The sequence below is a fragment of the Sorex araneus genome, chromosome 11, assembly GCF_027595985.1.
Source record: "Sorex araneus isolate mSorAra2 chromosome 11, mSorAra2.pri, whole genome shotgun sequence".
Classification (NCBI taxonomy): Eukaryota; Metazoa; Chordata; class Mammalia; order Eulipotyphla; family Soricidae; genus Sorex; species Sorex araneus.
In genome coordinates, this window is record NC_073312.1 from 953,319 (window position 1) to 971,574 (window position 18,256).

The window sequence follows — 18,256 nt, forward strand, 5'->3', positions numbered from 1 at the left end:
TGCCAACAGCCGCGATGCAGGCGGGGAGGGGCAGGTGCCTGCGGGAGACAGGAAGGGCCCGGGCACCCGACACGCCCCTCCTGACTCACTCGCACTGCAGCACTGCCCCCCACGCGGGGGTCCCAGCTCGGGCCTGGGGGCGGAGGAAGGGGGCTGTGAGCAGGGGCGCGTCGGGGCCCTTTGCAGGGACAGCTGGGATGCGGCGGGTGCTGCTGCCCAGAGCTGCCCAGCTGGGTGCCGCGTGCCTGGGCACGGCCTGGGCCTGCAGGCGGGTTCCTCTCAAGTTTCCTGATTCCTCAGGCAGGTGCAGTGCAAAGGCCGGGCAAGCACGAGCCACGGGCTCCCAGGAGGCCTCTCAGGGCTGCTCCTGCCCACAGGTCCACCTTCCCGGGACACCCCTGGGCCTGGGTTCCTGCCCTAGGCAGCACCTGGGGAGCCAAGGTCGGTGGGAGGAAGGGCCCCGCTGGGAGGCACCCTTCCTCTGCCTGCCACCCTCGCCCGGCACCAGGTGCAGAAATGAGCTCCTGTCCCAGGGACACCCCCATCAGAGCTCAACCCCCACACTCCCCTTCAGGAAGACAGAGCAGGCTGGGCCAGAGGCAGGAGTGGGGTGCAGGTGGGGCGTGACGAGCAGGAGAGGGGAGCTGAGAGGAGCGGGGTGCAGGGGACGGGTGCGGGGAGGAGGGGTGCAGGGAGTGTGGTGAGGAAGGGTCAGGGGTGTGGGAGGAGAGGGATGCAGGGGTGCGATGAGGAGGTGGGTGTGGGAGCAGCAGGGTACAGGGGAGGGGTGGGAGAAGGAAAGGGGCAGGGAGGATGGTGAGGGGAGGAGTGGGATGTGTGTGGGGGGCGCCCCAGTCCGTCCCAGAGGGGCCAGCGGTGGGAAAGGGCCCGAGAAGGGGGCTCCTGCCTGGTGCAAGGGGGCGTCTGAGCGGGCGGGTACCTGTGGGCGGCAGGGCCTCTGCCACTGCCCCTGCCAGTCACTGCCGCACACCCCTCGACTCCTCCAGCCCTGCGGGGCGCCCCTCTGTGTCCCGCGTCTGTCCAGGGCAGGTGTGGGGTCGTGCACTCCTGCTCCAGCACGTGTGGCCCCCCTATGCTCCCACCTCCCCGCCTCAGGGCACCCCTGCCCTCACACCTGGCCTCTGCAGCCTGGGTGGGAGGCAGGGAAGATGGGGGCCGGGTGGAGAAGTATCCACTCTGACTTGCAGCCCCTCATCCCCGGGGCCTGCCCTGCTGGAGACCCCACTCGGTGGGCGGGGCTGCCCAGCCCTCTGCACAATGCTGCTCCCTGCCCGCCCCGACCCCGAGCTGGGGCTGCCCTGGCTGGTGCCAACCGGGAGCTGGTCCCTGTCTCCGGAGTAGCCCAGGCTGGTGGAGGCTGGTGTGGGCCCCCCGGGTCAGTCAGCGGTCCTGCTCCACCCGGGCCCCGCAGCTCTGGGCAGCCAGCGCCCGCCCGGCGTGAGCGCGGCCCTTTCTGGTGTCTCTCACAGGGCTCGGCTCCGGGGTCAGACCTGCAGGTGGAGCCGGGCATCTGCGAGGCACAGGGAGCGGCCAGCAGGCCCTCTGGGGTCCCTCCTCTGGGGCTGCGCACGTCAGGGACCGGCCGAGACCCCCACGGAGCAGCTCCCAGATCTGGACCCTGTAGGGCCCCTGCAGGAGCCGGTGTGAGAGGCGAAGACGCAAGTGCCCTTGCGGCGGGGTCGAGCTCAGAGGGGCCCACGTTCCCCCGTCATTCTCCCGCTGGGGCCTGAGTCGTGCACCCCACCCCTGCAGCCCAGCACTGCACACCCATCCCCTACACCCCACCCCTGCAGCCCAGCACTGCACACCCATCCCCTACACCCCACCCCTGCAGCCCAGCACTGTACACCCACCCCCTACACCCCACCCCTGCAGCCCAGCACTGCACACCCATCCCCTACACCCCACCCCTGCAGCCCAGCACTGCACACCCATCCCCTACACCCCACCCCTGCAGCCCAGCACTGCACACCCATCCTCTACACCCCACCCCTGCAGCCCAGCACTGCACACCCATCCCCTACACCCCACCCCTGCAGCCCAGCACTGCACACCCATCCCCTACACCCCACCCCTGCAGCCCAGCACTGCACACCCATCCCCTACACCCCACCCCTGCAGCCCAGCACTGCTCACCCATCCCCTACATCCCACCCCTGCAAACCAGCACTGTACACCCATCCCCTACACCCACCCCTGCAAACCAGCACTGTACACCCATCCCCTACACCCCACCCCTGCAACCCAGCACTGTTCACCCATCCCCTACATCCCACCCCTGCAAACCAGCACTGTACACCCATCCCCTACATCCCACCCCTGCAACCCCGTACTCTGCAACCCCACCCCTGTACACCCCACCCGTATGTCCCCACCCTCTGCATACCCAACTCCCTGCACATCTCACCCCCTGCACACCCCTCCTCCTGCACAGCCCACATCTGCACACCCCCGTCCCTGCACACCCCCCTGCACATTCTCCCCCTGCACACTCCACCCCACGCATCCTCCAGTCCACACACCCACATCCCCTGCACATACAATATCTGGGTCTGCAGGGAGGGGGCTTGGGCCTAAGGGGGCAGTGCTGAAGGGCAGAGGAGGAGCCCCCCCCCACCCAAGGGGGCAATGGTGCCTCCCCGGGTCTCACTCCTCCAGGGGACGGCAGTGGGGACGAGGAGGCCCCAGGAGCAGCGCTGGCCTTGTCGAGCAGTGGCCAGGCTGGCCGCCGTGGCTATTCTTGGCACCCCTCAGCAGCCGTGACTCAGGAGCAGAGCGGGAGCAGGACAGAAAGTCCCAGAGGACCAGGAAGCTCGGGGAGGCCAGCAGGCCGGGCCCAGCCCTGAGCAAGGCCCCAGCATGGCCGACTGCAGAGCCGGGAGGCCGAGCCTCTGCCCACTGCGTCCTCCTGGCAGCCGCCCAGCTCCTCCCCCTCGGAGCATGGAAAATCTGATGTCAGAATTCCAGCGTCCCAGCGCCAGGAATGTGGCCGACCTTCACCTCTGGAGCCGCCTCCCCCGCCCGCCGCTGCCTGTGCTCAAGGCCTCCCCCCCATCCGCTGCCCCCTCCCCCACCCCGGAGCCCTGCCAAGCTGACTCTGAGGGCTCGCCCTGGCACACTTGCTCCTGGCGCGGTTTCTGGAGCAAGTCACCAGGGCAGCCTGTGGGAGGCGGGGTGAGCGTGGGACCAGAGGCCCGGCGGGCTCCTCCCGGCATGCTCTGTGGCCAGGCTAGGACTGCATGCCAGTGTGTGCCGGCACATATGCGGAGCACACATGAGCAAACGTGGGACACATCTGCCTGTGTATGTGTGCACGCATGAGTGAATGTATGCACATATGAGCAAATGTGGGACATGTGTTTGCCTATGCATGTGTGCACGTATGAGTGAATGTGGGACGTGTGTTTGCATGTGCATGTGTGTGCATGCACATGATAACAGCCACACGTGCCTGCGCTATTGCTTGGGTCCGCGTGTCCCCAACCCTGCTTACCTGCCCCCACAGGATGAAAGGTGAAGCTCTGTGTGGTCCCCGGAGGGCCCACGGAGCAGAGGGCAGCCGGAGCAAAGGGAATGGGGAGCTTGGCAGGTGGGGCCAAGACCCCAGATCGAATCTGCCCTTGGCTGGGAAGGGAAGTCCTCACCGCCTGTGGGCCTGAGGTCTGGCAGGCACCCAGCAGCACAAGGAGAGGCCTGTGGTCCAGCATTGTGTCCCCAGGACATGCCTGTGGCCTCCTCTCTCTTGTCCTTTGTGTCCCAGGACAGGCTTACCAGGGCTCCCTGGGCTCTCCCGACAGTGCTCAGTGGGGGAGGGGCCTGAGGAGGAAGGTGAGAGGAGGTGGGAACCTCGTCAGTATTTTCACGTACACCCTAGCACCTCCCTTAGCTCCCAGCCAGGCACCCCAACAGAGGCCCCTCCTGGGAAAGGGGGGCTCCTGGGTGAGGGACACGGCTGTCCTGTCCCTGAGACCCTTTTCCTCAGGAGGCCTCTGATCAAGGGGGCTGTGCCCTGCGGCCCCAGGACACAGTTCAGGATGTGGGGCCCTGCGGGTGCACCCCAGCCTACCCCCACTGGGAGCACAGGAGGGGCTGCAGACTGGGGCTGGCTCAGCCCTGGGGCCCGGGCCCGGACCCCGTGCAGCCCCAGGTGGCAAACTCCAGTTCTGGGCTGGGGTTTTGGTACAGAGGGGCTCGGGCCAACTGGCCTTTGCCCTGTTTGAAAGGAAACCACAGCCTGCACGGGGGGGTTCTGGCCGGGCCTCTGCAGCCCCCCAGGGGCCAGCATGGAAGGCTCCTGCTCCCCCGGAAGCCCTCCACCTCTCCCCACAGAGCCCACTGGGGCCTCCCACCCTCGGGGGTTCAAGTCCCAGGCCAGGCCGGAGCCTGCTCGGGGGTGACTGACGGGGTGAGAGGCAGGCACGGGGCGCGGAGACGCGCCGAGGGCCTTACCACAGGCCTGGGGCACAGGGCCAGCCCGGGGGACCCCCACTTGCCTGGGCAGAGGCTCTGGGTGTGAGGGCACCCTGGGGGGCGAGTGGCCATGGAGGGGGCCTGGAGGGAGGCAGGCCCCAGGTAGGCCCCAGGGCCCCGCCACCATGACCTCTTTCCAGTAGCTTTCAAGGAGCCTCCGTTCTGGCTGAGCACCCGCGGGAGTCTTTTAATAGGGCAGAAAACTGAGTCACCTGCTCTCCAGAGCCCAGGGATGGCGTGGACAGGGCCTTCTGCTGGGGAAGCACGTCAGGGCCCAGCCTGTGGGGGGCTGCCTATGGGAGGGTCCCTGTCTGTGGGGGTCCCTGTGTGGGGGTCCCTGTCTGTGTGGGTCTCTGTGTGGGGGTCCCTGTGTGGGGGTCCCTGTCTGTGGGGGTCCCTGTCTGTGGGGTCCCTGTCTGTGGGGTCCCTGTCTGTGTGGGTCCCTGTGTGGGGGTCCCTGTCTGTGGGGGTCCCTGTCTGTGGGGTCACTGTCTGGGGGTCCCTGTCTGTGGGGGTCCCTGTCTGTGGGGGTCCCTGTCTGTGGGGTCCCTGTGTGGGGTCCCTGTGTGGGGGTCCCTGTCTGTGGGGGTCCCTGTGTGGGGGTCCCTGTCTGTGGGGGTCCCTGTCTGTGGGGGTCCCTGTGTGGGAGTCCCTGTCTGTGGGGGGTCCCTGTCTGTGGGGGTCCCTGTCTGTGGGGGTCCCTGTGTGGGAGTCCCTGTCTGTGGGGGTCCCTGTGTGGGGTCCCTGTCTGTGGGGGTCCCTGTGTGGGAGTCCCTATCTGTGGGGGTCCCTGTCTGTGGGGGTCCCTGTGTGGGGGTCCCTGTCTGTGGGGGTGCCTGTGTGGGGGTCCCTGTGTGGGGGTCCCTGTCTGTGGGGGTCCCTGTGTGGGGGTCCCTGTCTGTGGGGGTGCCTGTGTGGGGGTCCCTGTGTGGGGGTCCCTGTCTGTGGGGGTCCCTGTGTGGGGGTCCCTGTCTGTGGGGGTCCCTGTCTGTGGGGGTCTCTGTGGGGGTCCCTGTGTGGGGGTCACTGTCTGTGGGGGGTCCCTGTGTGGGGGTCCCTGTCTGTGGGGGATCCCTGTCTGTGAGGGTCACTGTCTGTGAGGGTCCCTGTCTGTGGGGGTCCCTGTGTGTGGGGGGTCCCTTCTGTGGGGGTCCCTGTCTGTGAGGGTCCCTGTGTGGGGGTTCCTGTCTGTGGGGGTCCCTGTGTGGGGGTCCCTGTCTGTGGGGGTCCCTGCCTGTGGGGGGTTCTCTGTCTGTGAGGGTCCCTGTGGGGGGGTCACTTTGGGGGGTTCTCTGCCTGTGGGGGTCCCTGTCTTGAGGGGGTTCCCTGCCTGTGTATGGGGGTCCCTGCCTGTGTGTGGTGCCCCTGTGTGGGGGTCCCTGCCTGAAGGGTCTCACTGGAGGCACTGGGATGGGCACCCTAACCCCTATCTTGACAGCAGGAGTTCATGGTCCTGTCATGGACTCTGGCACCAGCGTCCCCGAGGACCCCTCCAGAGAACCTTCGCTGCTGGCACGTGATCTCCACCTCCATCCCCACCCATCTGAGGCCTCCTACTTCACTCAGGGGGTGTCTGCCTGCGAGGGGGCGTGGTACAAGGGGCGCTGTCACCCTGCGGGCGAGAGGGCCACGTGACTGTGTGGGGCTATGACTGACAGCTCCACGGGGGCCTTCAGCAAAGCCTGGAGATGAGTGTGGGGGCTTAGTCAGAGCACTGCACAGGGAGGGACACTCCCAGGAAAAGGTCAGAGTATGACCAAAGCACAGGAGCACAAGCGTCAGATAAGCACACCCAGAGTCAGAGATCAGAGACCAGAACCCAAGCCCAGAGATAAGAGGCCAGAGATCAGAGCCCAGACCAGAGATCAGAGCTCAGAGCTCAGAGATGAGATCAGAGAAAACAGATCAGAGAAAACAGATCAGAGATCAGAGAAAGGAGATCAGAGAAAAGAGATCAGAGATCAGAGAAAAGGGATCAGAGATTAGAGATTGGAGATCAGAGATCAGAGAAGAGATCAGAGATCAGAGATTAGAGATTGGAGATCAGAGGTCAGAGAAATCAGAGATCAGAGCCCAGATAAGAGATCAGAGATCAGAACTCAGAGATAAAATCAGAGAAAAGAGATTAGAGATCAGAGAAAAGAGATCAGAGATCAGAGAAAAGAGATCAGAGATTAGAGATTGGAGATCAGAGATCAGAGCCCAGATCAGAGATCAGAAATCAGAACTCAGAGATGAAATCAGAGAAAAGAGATCAGAGATCAAAGAAAAGAGATCAAAGATAAAAGACCAGAGCGAAGCCCAGAGATCAGAAATCAAAGATGAGAGATCAGAGAGATCAGAGAACAGAGAACAGAGATCAAAGATCAGAGATCAGATATCAGAGCCCAGAGATCAGAGACTGGAGATCAGAGAATAGAGCCCAGAACCCAGAGGTCAGAGGATCCCAGAGATCAGAAAAGAGAGCCCAGAGACAGAGATCAGAGATGAGAACCCGGAGCCCAGAGGTGAGCCCAGAGCCCAGTCGAGTCATCCTTCGGAGGCCCCAGTGTAGGAAGTTAGGGAGACCCACGGAGAAGCATCCCCAGCCCCTCTTTCCAGAGAAACCCGCTGGGACCCCATGACGGGCACGGTGGTGGCAGCCTACTTGGCCCAGGATGTCCCCAGGCACCAGCCCCTTGTGCTCTCAGCACAGCCTGGGGCGTGTGTGGGCAGTGCCAGGGCAGGTGTTGCTGTTCTAGACACTCGGGGGTCATACGGCGTGTGTGGGTGCAAGCGTGGCGCCAGCTCACCAACCCGGCCAGGCCCAGACACACAGGAGGCACATCCCGACCAGTGTCGCCCCCTCTGTCCAACACCCTGCTGGGCTCCATCTCTGATGCCCACCTTCTTCCACACCACTGAGGTCCCAGCCTTTACGCAGGAGAAAGAGCACAGGGGGAAGGACACTCACCTGGCACATTATATTCCTGGGTCCCATGCCCAGCCCCACCAGCAGATGCTTCTGAGCACAGAGCCGGGAGTAAGCCCTGAGCACAGAGCCAGGAGTGAGCCCGAGCACCAAGCCAGGAGTGATCCTGAGCACAGAGCCAGGAGTAAGCCCTGAGCACAGAGCCGGGAGTAAGCCCTGAGCACAGAGCCAGGAGTGAGCCCTGAGCACAGAGCCAGGAGTGATCCTGAGCACCAAGCCAGGAGTGAGCCCCGAGCACTGAGGCAGGAGTGAGCCCCGAGCAGTCAGGAGAGAGCTCTGAGTGCAGAGACAGGAGGGAGCCCTGAGCACCCCCACCAAGAAACAGGCCACAGGTCTCTGGCCATGACAGAGCCTGAGCCACGTGGAACCCCTCAGTGGCCCAAGCATGTGCAGACCCCCACCATGAGCACACGCCCACAGTGCCCTGAGACTGGGAAGGTCGCTGTGTACAGGGCAGACCAGTCGGGGTGAGAGTCAGGGGCCCGGGGAGCCCCACAGAGGGAGGTGGTGGGGCCTGCACAGAGCAGCCCGTGGCTGCCCGGAGTCAGGAGGACCCATCAGTGCCAGCTCCTAGAGCAAGGACACGGACACCAGGGGGAGCGGCCAGCCTGGGGCAGCAGGGACGAGAAGGCCACAGTAAGCCCAGGCGAACACAGAGAGGTGGACAGGCCCTGACCCCTGGGCCCTGCTCGCCGGAACCAGCCTGTTTCACAGCCTCTCAAGAGGACGAGCAGAAAGGGGTGCATAGGAGAGTGAGGAAGAGGACGAGGAAGGGGAGGAGAAGGGGAAGGTGCCAGAGGCGGTTCGAGGAGGGGCAGGAGGAAGGGGACAGGGAAGGGGAAAGCTGCAGGGGGAGCAGCAGGGAAAGGGGCAGGGGGGAGGAGGGCTGGGAGGGGAGGCACTGGGGTGGGGGTGGGGAGGAGCACAGGGAGGGACAGGGGGAGGGGGAGGAGCAGGGGGAGGAGAGGTCCAAGAGGAGTTGCAGAGAGAGGGGGGAGGAGCAGGGGGAGGGGCAGGGGTGCAGGGGGAGAGCAGGGGAAAGTAGCACAGATGTGTGCATGCACCACAAACGCAGAATGTATTCATAGACATGGAATACACATACAACACATATGCACATGTATGAATACATATGTGCCACCAACACACCTGCATCCACATGCATGCACTTATCCAAAACACATGTGCATACAAAACACACCTGCAATTCACATGCATACATACACAGAAACACAACACACAGCACACATGCATATTATAGACCTATATGCTCACACACCAAAATACACATGGATAAACACGTTCATACTTTCACACGCAACAAGCACATAAAACATCCACACCAATAAGCACTCAGAACCTGTGCATACTTACCTATACACACATATACACACATACGTATATCCCCTCCACACACATGCACAGTCACCACATCCATGTGTGGATGTACCACATACTTACGTGCACACACAGTGCAACCATGCATGGACATACACTCCCCACACACGCCCTAGGTCTGACCCGCTTGAAGGTGGAGCTGGTGACGAGGACCACCCAGGCGGTGGCACGTGGTATGCCCATGCTTCAGGGACACCCGGGACTTGGCAGAGGAACCCACAGGAAGGTCGGTGCAGGGGACACCCGGTTCCATGCAGTGAACAGCAGGTGGTCAAGTGGTTGGGGGGTGGGAGAGGGTGCAGGGGGAGCAGGGCCAGGTCCGGGCTGCAGCAGGCCTGGGGGAGCAGCAGGGGCCGAGCCCACCAGCCCCAGGGCTGGAGCCTGGGAGCTCGCCAGGCCGCCTCAGGGCGCGAGGTCCCACGCCAGGGGCCTCGGGGCTGCCAGGACACTCATCCATGTGGAAGGACGGGGCGCCCCGACACACCTCAGCTGAGCCTCCCTCACAGTCCACAGACAAGGGCACGGGTGCCCGGCTCCGGCTGGTGGCACCTGGGCTGACCATCGGCAGAGCCAGGGCCGCCCATGCACCCGCCTCCCAGAGCGCAGACACGGGAACCGTTTCCTAAACAAAGCAGCAGCTTCCCCTCACACTCGGGGCTGTGCCAGCCGACTGCAGGAACAGCAGTTCCCAGCCAGGCCCGGCACATGCCGCCCCCACAGGCCTGCCTGCGCCAGGACCTCAGTGACAGCTCCCGCTGCCCCCTCTGCACACGGGGACCCACCGGCAGCCTCCCAGACTGCAGGGCGCCCGGCACTGCGCCCCTCAGGGGGCGTCGGCCCTGAGACCCTCAGCCTGTGCCCACTGCTGCCCGTGCCCCCTGCCAGCCCCCAGGGAGTCTCCGTGAAGGGGGCGGGGAGCCGGCCTGTGCCCTGGCCCCGCTGAGGACAGGCTGGGGGCTCTCCGGCAGGGCCCCCTGAGCTCCGCTGCCTGACTGCGTGTTTCCAGAAGCAGAATCTGGGGCGCGGGGACGAGCCTGGGTCACCAGGTGCAGGTCCTCCAGAGGGGCCGTGAGCAGACTTGGCAGCGTGTCCGGGTCAGCGCGAGGCACAGCCCACTTTCTCAGAAGCCCAACCCAGAGGCGGGACCAGTGGCCCCGCTGTGGCCCCAGCCCGCACGATCACTCCTGGGGATGGCCCTGGACAGACTGGGGGGCCGGAGAGACCACGCCTTGCCCACTGCAGGAGGCCTGCTTGTGGCAGTCCTTTCCTCCTCCCACACCCAGGGCCCTCCGTCCTGCAGGCCGACCCACCTGACCCACCCCAAGGCATCCAGAACCGCAGCCCCCGCCCCATCCTCCAGTCCCCAGGCGTCCCCCTGCTCCCAGTGCTCCCGGGGATGTGGCTTCCTGAGGTTGCCAGAGGTGGAGCCCTACACCTGGCTGCCCCGTCCAGCCCTGCCGCGAGCCTCTCCCCTCCAGAGAGCCACCTGCCTCGGGGATTGGTCTGCGGTCTGTCCCTCGGGTCCCGTGGGCCGGCCGGACACCTGCACTGCGTCCGGGACCGGCCATGAGGTTCCCCTGAGTGTGGCCCTGGCCGAGGGGAGCTGGAGTCCCGCCAGCTCACGGCTCCGTGCTGAGGCCGTGTGGCCTGGCCAGCACGAGGCCCCCGGGCACAGAGGGTGCCTGATGTGCTGGCTGTGTTGGGGGCCCAGTGGAACCCCAACCTGGGACCTCACCCAGCTTGTCCTTCTGTTCTCGGGGAGGCAGCCCTGCGGAGCCAGGCCTGTGGCCAGGAGCCTGGGGGGGTGGCCACCGAGGAACCCCTCCCCCTGGGTGCGGGTCACGCCCAGGGCTTCCCACACCGCCCAGCCTGCTCCTGGGGCGGGGCGTCCCCACAGGCGCTCCACCCCACCCTCTGGGACCCCTGCGCCCGGCACAGGGCCTGGGAGCCCCGAGGCCGCAGAAGCTGTGCCCCCATGGCCCTGCGCGTCTCGCCCGTGGCCTCGTGCTGTCCCGAGTCTGCCATGGGCCCAGAACTCGGGGTGCCGCTGCCAGGCTGGGCCTGCCGTGGGCCCCCCTGCCTGCCTGCAGCCTTGCCCCCTGCCCACGCTGCCCTTTCCAGAACCCGCAGACACCGCCCCCTCCACCGTGTGCTGCTGGCGGGGAGGCAGAGGACCCCTCCCGCCTGACAGCCAGGAACTCCCCCTCCCTGCACCCCCGGCAGCAGGCAGGGCTGTTCCCAGGCGACAGGCGGGAGGAGGGTGACCCTGTGGCTGATTTAGAAACACTGATGGCTGCGCTGTCCCCATTTCACACGGCCCCTTCTCCCTCGGGAGGGAGAACTTGCTTCCCGCCCAAGCAGCAGAGCCCCCTTCAGCCCCGCCTGGGGCAGACCAACCCAGAGCCCTTGTGTGTCCCACCCCCGGCCCCACCACGGTGCTGGGGCTCAGTCCCCGAGCATGGGGCAGTGAAGGACCGGTGAGGGAGCGACAGAGAGTGCAGAGAAGTGAGCCAGCGTCCACTCTGCTCCCACAGCCCTGTCGCTGGTCCGGTGTGGGGTCCAAGGCTGGAGGTTGCCCCTGGACCAGAGCCGCTCGGGCAGGCGCCCTCTGATGGCCTCTGCCACCCCGCCCCCGCCCCCCAGCTCCTGCTCAGGCTGACACAGGGCCCTAGAGGCTGTCCTAAGCTTGCCAGGGGAAGGGGGAGGTACCTTCTCCAGCCTTAAACCCCTGAGCCTGCCTCGCCAGCTGGGTGGTGGTGGGTGGGTGTCTGCGCATAGGGGGTGTGCCTGCACCAGGAACCTGCGCGTGCTGGGGCTGTGTCTGCGCGTTCACTTGCGTGTGCTTGGGCTGTGTCTGCTGTGCTGGGCGTTCACCTGTGCGTGCTGGGGCTGTCTGCTGTGCTGGGTGTTCACCTGCATGTGCTGGGGCTGTGTCTGTGTGTGCTGAGCGTTCACCTGTGTGTGCTTGGGCTGTGTCTGCTGTGCTGGGCGTTCACCTGCGTGTGCTGGGGCTGTGTCTGTGTGTGCTGAGCGTTCACCTGTGCGTACTTGGGCTGTGTCTGCTGTGGTGGGCGTTCACCTGCGCGTGCTGGGGCTGTGTCTGCGTGTACTTGGGCTGTGTCTGCGTGTGCTGGGCGCTCACATGCGTGTACTTGGGCTGTGTCTGCTGTGCTGGGCGTTCACCTGCGCGTGCTGGGGCTGTGTCTGCTGTGCTGGGCGTTCGCCTGCGTGTGCTGGGGCTGTGTCTGTGTGTGCTGAGCGTTCACCTGCGCGTACTTGGGCTGTGTCTGCTGTGGTGGGCGTTCACCTGCGCGTGCTGGGGCTGTGTCTGCTGTGCTGGGCGCTCACCTGCGTGTACTTGAGCTGTGTCTGTGTGTGCTGGGCGTTTACCTGCGCATGCTGGGGCTGTGTCTGCTGTGCTGGGCGCTCACCTGCGCGTGCTGGGGCTGTGTCTGTGTGTGCTGGAGGCTCACCTGCGTGTATTGGGCTGTGTCTGCTGTGCTGGGCGTTCACCTGCGTGTACTTGGGCTGTGTCTGTGTGTGCTGGGCATTCACCTGCGTGTACTTGGGCTGTGTCTGTGTGTGCTGAGCGTTCACCTGCGTGTATTGGGCTGTGTCTGCTGTGCTGGGCGTTCACCTGCGTGTCTGCGTGTGCTGGAGGCTCACCTGCGTGTATTGGGCTGTGTCTGCGTGTGCTGGGGGCGCGCCTGCAGGCAGCGGACCTGCGGGGTCTCGAGCCTTGCAGGCCCGCGGGGTCTGGGGCGGCCTAGCCATACCGCAGAGCAGCTCTGGGGCTGACAGGGGCTCGGTGCCGGCCGACCCCCGTGCCGCAGCCCCTCCCCTGCCGCGCGAGGTCCCGGCGCGCCCGCGCTGGCTCCCCAGGCCGAGCCCCTTCCTTGCAGCCTGCGGCCAGGCTCTGCACGTTGGTGCGGAGCTGACCGTCGTTCCGAAGCCGTTCCCAGGGTCCGTCACCCCCGCTGCCCCACCCCCGGCCGCGTTCCCAAGGCGCCTGCGCGGTGCGCGCACCGAGGCAAGCGCCGGGCCGAGAAGCGCCGGCAGGTGGCGCTACGGCGCCGCACCCCGGGCAGCCTTAGGCGGCTGGACCCCGAGGGGCGGGTCCCCGCAGCCGGGACCCCGGGAGAAGGGCTTGGACACGGCGGTGGGGCTCACGCAGGGCACTGTCGCTCGCTGGAGCTGTGGCCATCTGGGGCCCTCCAAGAACCCCAGGGAGACGCGGGACCCGGGATTCGGAGGGAAACTGAGGCACAGAGGGGTCTGCCAGCTCGGAAGCCGGTGATGCTGTCTCTCCTTCCCGGACCCCCGGGGGCGGCCCTGGTGCTGGAACACGGGGGGTGGCGTCCAAGCAGAAGCCCCAAGCCTGAACCATGCCACAGTGGGGGTCATTCCTCCCGAGGCCAGGCCGCGGGTCGGGAGCTGGCCCGGCGCAGTGCCCACTGGAGGGGCAGGCGATGTCTGAAGGGAACGGGGCGGGCTGCTCCGGCTCGGGTTTCTCCAGGCCTCGCTGGCACACTGGCACCACGACCCCCGGGTCACGAAGGGCACGCCGCACCAGGGCTGCCCCCACTGAGCCCGGACACTTTGTGTCCAGAAACGGGCCCCACCACCTCTAGGGAACCCGGGTTCCTGGGGTCACGCGCCCCCCTGAGGGGTCTGCAGTGGCGTCCTGGGCAGCGGGCACCTGGGTTCCTGGCTCTGGTGATCGGGCACCACCTAGTGGTCACACACAGAAATAGCACCCCCCCTCCCCTGCCAGCAGGTGCCCCCAGGGCCATGAGGGCAGGGTGTGGACAGGGGCCAGTCGGCCATGGGCCCTGCCCTGACCTGGGACACCACCCTACCTTCAGCACAGGCCTGGCCACAGACACAAACCTGACCGTGGCCACCGCCCTGCCCTCAGTCGCTGCATGTACGGACGTTAACAGGTGTGTGCATGGGTGTGCGCAGTGGTGTGCCTGTGCGTGCATGCACGTCAGCGCAGGTCTCTGTGCACATGTGTAGGCGTGTGCAGGTATGCCCACACGTGCACTGTGCATGTAGGCATGTATAGGCATGTCTGCAGGTGCGCATGCAGGTGTGCAGGTATATGTACACATGTGTAGGCGTGTGCAGGTATGCCCACATGTGCACCGTGCATGTAGGCGTGTGCAGGCATGCCTGCTCATGTGCATGCAGCTGTGTGCATGTTTGAGTGCAGGCATGTATGCAGGCATGTGCACATGTGCATGCAGGCATATGTGTATGTAGATGTGTGCAGGTACGTCTGCGCGTGTGCATGCAGGTGTGCATGTGTGTTTCAGGGCAGGCCATCACCATGCAGCCCGGAATCGAGGTTTCGGGCTGCCACACCGTCTCCGCGGAGCAGGCGGCAGCTCACGAGTCCTCCCGGCTCCCCCGGCGGTTGCTGGCAGAGCCTCGTGCTCAGGCCGGGGTCTCCCCAGGCCGCCTGCTGCTGCCCCTGGCGCAGAGACTCCAGCGAGAGCTGGCAGGGAGGCCTCCAAGCTCGTCACTGTCCCGGACGTAAAACAGCAGGACGAGGTGCCCCTGGGCCCAGCGCCAGGCGTCATCTCTGCTGGGCCCAAGTCCCTTCCTGCTCCCCATGCTGAAGGGCCGTGCAGGGTGGCCGTGGTGGTCTGCCTCTGGGACCCCCGCTGCCCAGTGAGTAGGGCCAAGCAGGCGCGGGGGCAGCGGTGGACTCTGGGAGGAGGAGCCCATGGCTGTGGGCGCCGCCCGGGGCTCCTTTAAGAAGTGCCCAGGAAGCAGATAGAGGATGGAGCTGCCCCTGCACGCGGCCAGGGTCACGTCTGTCGCTGCAGGCTCCCGAGCTCCGTTTCTGACCCCGTCACCCCTCACAGTTCCGGGCTCCCCCGGGACACAGCAGCACAGAGGCCGCGCACCCTGCAGGGCGGCCCAGCTCACCGCGCATGTCCCAGGGCCGCGGAGGCTCCGGCCAGCTCATGAGGCAGCGCGGGAAGCCACGGCCCGTCCACCTGTGCAGGAGGGCTTGATCCAGGGAGGAAACTGAGACGCTGCACCAGGGTGAGCCGGCGCGCAGGACACAGGAGAGGGAGAGGCGCCGGGTCTGCGCGAGGTGAGGGGAGAGACAGTGAGGTGAGGGAGAGACGCTGGTTCCCGTGAGGTGAGGGAGAGACGCCAGTTCCCGTGAGGTGAGGGAGAGACGCCGGTCCCCGTGAGGTGAGGGGAGAGACGCCAGTTCCCGTGAGGTGAGGGAGAGACGCCGGTCCCCGTGAGGTGAGGGGAGAGACGCCAGTTCCCGTGAGGTGTGGGAGAGACGCCGGTTCCCGTGAGGTGAGGGAGAGACACTGGGTTCCGTGAGGTGAGGGAGAGACGCCGGGCCCCGTGAGGTGAGGGAGAGACACTGGGTTCCCACGTGAGGTGAGGGAGAGACGCCGGTCCCCGTGAGGTGAGGGAGAGACGCCGGTCCCCGTGAGGTGAGGGAGAGACGCCGGTCCCCGTGAGGTGAGGGGAGAGACGCCAGTTCCCGTGAGGTGTGGGAGAGACGCCGGTTCCCGTGAGGTGAGGGAGAGACACTGGGTTCCGTGAGGTGAGGGAGAGACGCCGGCCCCGTGAGGTGAGGGAGAGACGCCGGGCCCCGTGAGGTGAGGGAGAGACACTGGGTTCCCACGTGAGGTGAGGGAGAGACGCCGGTCCCCGTGAGGTGAGGGAGAGACGCCGGTTCCCGTGAGGTGAGGGGAGACGCGCGGGGGAGAGGGGAGAGGGGAGAGGGGAGAGGCTCCAGGTCTCGGCCCCCGACGGCAGCTGCAAGCAGAAAGGCCCCTGTCCCGCTGCAGTCCGCAGGGCCTGTCCGGAGATGGCTCCTCCGCCCCCAGCCCTCTGCTTTCGGCCCTGGGACAGGGTTGTGGGGTCTCAGGGTGCCACCACCTCCCTTCAGAACATGAAGTCCCCCCGCGCCGCGTCACTGCTCACCAAGGCGGCGGGCTCTCCCTCAGCTCACCGATCCAACCTCCGCTCCCAACGTCCACTCCTCTAGGAAGCCTTCCCAGAGTCCCCGTTAGTGTCCACTGTACCTTGGCCCCGCCCCTGGCCCCGCCCTCTCTCAGCTCTCCTATGAGATGATGGGAAAATGTGAAACCACCAATCAGCTTTACCAAACCCGCCCCGCCCCTTTCAGACCTCCTATGAGATGATGGGAAAGTGTGAGCCCACCAATCAGCTTTCTTAGCCCCGCCCCTCCCCTCTCAGCCCTCCTATGAGATGATGGGAAAGTGTGGGACCACCAATCAGCTTTCCCGGCCCCGCCCCGCCCCTCTCAGCCCTCCTATGAGATGATGGGAAAGTGTGGGACCACCAATCAGCTTTCCCGGCCCCGCCCCGCCCCTCTCAGCCCTCCTATGAGATGATGGGAAAGTGTGGGACCACCAATCAGCTTTCTTGGCCCCGCCCCGCCCCTCTCAGCCCTCCTATGAGATGATGGGAAAGTGTGGGACCACCAATCAGCTTTCTTAGCCCCGCCCCTCCCTTCTCAGCCCTCCTATGAGATGATGGGAAAGTGTGAGCCCACCAATCAGCTTTCTTAGCCCCGCCCCTCCCCTCTCTGCTCTCCTATGAGATGATGGGAAAGTGTGGGACCACCAATCAGCTTTCTCGGCCCCGCCCCGCCCCTCTCAGCCTTCCTATGAGATGATGGGAAGGTGTGGGACCGCCAATCACAGCTTTCCCAGCCCCACCTCACCCCTCGGCCCTCCTTGTGATGATAGGGAATGCAGGTCCGCCAATCACAGCCTCCCTCAGGGCTGGGTGAGCGGGGACTGTGAGCAGGTAGTGACGGGGGGGGGGGGGGGGGGGCCCAGGAGGAGGCTCTGCCCGGGACCCTCTCGGGGCTGCCGCCCTGCGGGCCCAGATCTCAGCGACTGCCCTTCCATGGGTCACAAGGAGGACCCTGGGGAAAACAGCTCCTGTTTGGGATCCCTCATCTCCCACCCAGCCCGGGCGGCGGGGCTGCGGGTCAGCCCAGACCCATGGAGGAGCAGGGTCCGTTGGGTCAGAGCAGCAGGCAGCTGGCCAGCACACGGGGGTGAGGGCTTACGTGGGGACCTGCCTGGCCCCTTCAGTGAGCGCAGGGGCCCTCCGTGCGGAGGCGCGGGGCTGTGCAGAGCCGGCAGGCCCCCACCCTCCGAGCACAGCGGGGCGGTGGGCCCAGGAGGAGGGCGGAGCTGCACTGCCCGCCTCCTCCCGCCGGGTGGGGGCGGGGAAGGGCACCCTCAGAGTCTGTGGGACGGGGGCACGCTGCTCCGAGCCTCGCAGGGGACCGACCCCACCTGCCTGGACCTGTAGATGTGGGAGCGGGAGCCCGAGATCAGCCTGGGGTGAAACTCTAAGACGCGGGCGCCTTGTGTGCTCTCCTTCCTGGTGACTGTGTCTGGGTTGGTCCTCAGAAGGGCTTCAGGGGGCTTCCAAGTGCCAGCCCTGGTGGGCCCCTTGGACTCCTCCCCCTGCAGGTCCACCTTGCACTTTGCCCAACCTGCATGGCCCTGGTGTCACCTGGGGAAGGTCTGTCAGCCCTCATTCTCCCCCCACAAGCTGGGGCCTGGACTCTGGGGCTGCGGGAAAGCTGCCTCACCCCCAGCCTGTTCTGGGTGCACTGGGGTCACACGTGGCCCCACACCTGCTCCTGACCCCCTTCCTTGACAGGTGACCTGGTGGCCCACCCTCCCCTCCCCAAAGCCCCTGCTGCTAAGGTGGGACCACAGGTGCCTGGCCATGGGGTCTCAGGGCAGAGCTCAAAGGCACAGGGGTTGGGTGCACCCTGGAACTGCCCCCACCGCAGGGCGGGTCTCATGACTGGGCAGTGGCCAGCAGGGAGGGAACAGAGCGAGGCCGGCAATGAGGCCTGGTGAGGACAGAGATGGCACCAGAACCCGCCCTGGCATCAGTCACCCCTGGCCGCCCCAAGGCCCCCGGCTCTGATGAGAAGGGTTGTAGGGCGCAGTGGCAGGGAGACGTGTGACTGGAGAGACCGGACCTGCTGTGGGGCCCAGTGAGGAGCGAGGTTCTGTCCAGTGGGGAGCCCCGAGCCTGCAGGATGTGCTCACGTGCCCTGCAGGGCTGGCTGGGAGACTGCTCGCCACTGTGAGCACGGCCGTGGGGAGGTGTAGGGTGGCACGGAGGGAGGACAGCCGTGGGGAGGACGGCGGGGGGAGGACTGAGGATGAGGACCACAGCCGCACGGGCGGGCCGGCTGCCTCATCCCTGAGGTCACAGCTCACAGCCCCATGGCACAGGATGGGTGACCGATCGCCAGTTTCTCAGCGACGCCGTCTAAAGAGGAAATGCTGAAAGTAGGTGCCATGAAGGTCCCTACAGAGCATAGCACTGGCCCCTGCTGTCACCATCCCA